This window comes from Anopheles funestus (assembly GCF_943734845.2).
Source record: "Anopheles funestus chromosome X unlocalized genomic scaffold, idAnoFuneDA-416_04 X_unloc_76, whole genome shotgun sequence".
In the NCBI taxonomy this organism is placed as follows: Eukaryota; Metazoa; Arthropoda; class Insecta; order Diptera; family Culicidae; genus Anopheles; species Anopheles funestus.
Genome location: NW_026045205.1, coordinates 100,001 through 102,500, shown reverse-complemented (window position 1 = coordinate 102,500; position 2,500 = coordinate 100,001). Strand labels below are relative to the sequence as shown.

General features: G+C 49.2%; 1 non-coding gene across 1 annotated transcript; it reads right to left on the bottom strand.

Annotated features, from left to right (window-relative positions):
- Positions 1-249: 249 nt before the first annotated feature.
- On the bottom strand, positions 250-407 carry LOC125774061 (5.8S ribosomal RNA). Its single transcript, XR_007420570.1, has one exon. It is a non-coding gene; the product is annotated as a 5.8S ribosomal RNA (ribosomal RNA).
- Positions 408-2,500: the final 2,093 nt, after the last annotated feature.

Genomic DNA, 2,500 nt, shown 5'->3' with positions numbered 1-2,500 from the left:
GTACTCTTAGCGGTATCCTACGATACGTCTCACTCTATTTGTGTGTGTGCGCGTTTACGTGCGTGCGATTTATGCGGTTCACCCCTTTACTTTCAGCGCCCTGCGGTCCCAACAAAGGTCCCGAGCACGCCATTATGCACAGTGTGGAAGCGTGTTTCCCCCACGACACTAGACGGGCTGCTCGCCATAGTGTTCTATTGTGGCACGCTCCACCCTGAAGTTTGGTTTGTTGTATATCAAGGAATTGATAGGCACTCAAGAATGTGTGCATCGGCCGGGTTTAATCGTCCGACGCGCAATATGCGTTCAACTTATCGGTGTTCATGTGTCCTGCAGTTCACATTGTGACGCGCATTTAGCTGCGGTCTTCATCGATCCATGAGCCGAGTGATCCCCTGCCTAGGGTTTTATAGTAAGGTTCCCAATGTAACACAATCCCGGTGGTACGTCCAAAGACTAACTTTCTGACTAAGTTGTCTTTATTACCCAATAGTCCCAGGCCTTGTGACTTGTGGCTCATGTCTACGCCCATGGCCACCATTCGCTAAGATAGTTTTGAAGTCACTTTGAAGGCCCAGGAACAACTCTCTTAGCACATCGGTTAACCTGGCGCCGCAGTCAACTCATGTGCTTGGATCGGATCGAGCTATTGAGTATTGGGCCTGCATACTCGCTCATCCGTATCCTTTGCGTACCGCCCCATGGCCCCGTCCTTAGAGTTAATGACTAGTAGGCTTAACTCTTTGTATGTCTGCACCACAGTTCCCGTTCGTTCCGTGCCGTGGCCGGATACGTATTGCACATCGGTATACCTGTCGCTACTCAGGCAACTCGTGTGCGTGGATTGGATCGAGCTCATGGGGTGTGTAGAGATTCCATGTTATAATTGCAAGTCCATATCCACTTTATAGGTTAAAGTCATAAGTTGTGATTGCACAACCATACTTCATAAGAGTTTAATAACTCTTCAACTAACTTTCGTTCTGGTGTCTTGGTATCAAATCGCGTAAGACACAAGATTCTACTGGCCAAATAGAATCTAGCACATTGGTTAACCTGGCGCCGCAGTCAACTCATGTGCTTGGATCGGATCGAGCTATTGAGTATTGGGCCTGCATACTCGCTCATCCGTATCCTTTGCGTACCGCCCCATGGCCCCGTCCTTAGAGTTAATGACTAGTAGGCTTAACTCTTTGTATGTCTGCACCACAGTTCCCGTTCGTTCCGTGCCGTGGCCGGATACGTATTGCACATCGGTATACCTGTCGCTACTCAGGCAACTCGTGTGCGTGGATTGGATCGAGCTCATGGGGTGTGTAGAGATTCCATGTTATAATTGCAAGTCCATATCCACTTTATAGGTTAAAGTCATAAGTTGTGATTGCACAACCATACTTCATAAGAGTTTAATAACTCTTCAACTAACTTTCGTTCTGGTGTCTTGGTATCAAATCGCATAAGACACAAGATTCTACTGGCCAAATAGAATCTAGCACATTGGTTAACCTGACGCCGCAGTCAACTCATGTGCTTGGATCGGATCGAGCTATTGAGTATTGGGCCTGCATACTCGCTCATCCGTATCCTTTGTGTACCGCCCCATGGCCCCGTCCTTAGAGTTAATGACTAATAGGCTTAACTCTTGTTTGTCTGCACCACAGTTCCCGTTCGTTCCGTGCCGTAGCCGGATACGTATTGCACACTAGTAGACACCGTAATCTGACGTATCTAACACACCACTATTGTAACTCGTCGTCGAAGGACCTTTCAAGTGCCTGATGGCCAGGGGAGCTCTTACACGGCACGGATACACAGTGATGCTCGCCCATCAAAGTGTACAACGATCGAGTTTGCTTAAGTGTCTGGGTACCTACACACCAGACACAATGCAATGGCCACGGATCCACACAAGGCACATCACATGCAGAAAGCTTCACCAGATTATGACACATACCACACTCTTGTAACTCGTCGTCGAAGGGGCGTTCAAAGTGCCTTACGGCTAGGGGAGATCTAGCACGGCACGGAGACACAGTGATGGTTGCCCATCAAAGTGTACAACGATCGAGTTTGCTTTCCGCGCAAGCGTTCTAAGTGTCTGGGTACCTACACACCAGACACAATGCAATGGCCACGGATCCACACAAGGCACATCACATGCAGAAAGCTTCACCAGATTCTGACACATACCACACTCTTGTAACTCGTCGTCGAAGGGGCGTTCAAAGTGCCTTACGGCTAGGGGGGATCTAGCACGGCACGGAGACACAGTGATGGTCACCCATCAAAGTGTACAACGATCGAGTTTGCTTTCCGCGCAAGCGTTCTAAGTGTCTGGGTATCTAAGCACCAGACACAATGCAATGGCCACGGATCCACACAAGGCACATCACATGCAGAAAGCTTCACCAGATTCTGACACATACCACACACATGCAACTCGTCGTCGAAGGGGCGTTCAAGTGCCTTACGGCTAGGGGAGATCTAGCTCGGCACGGGG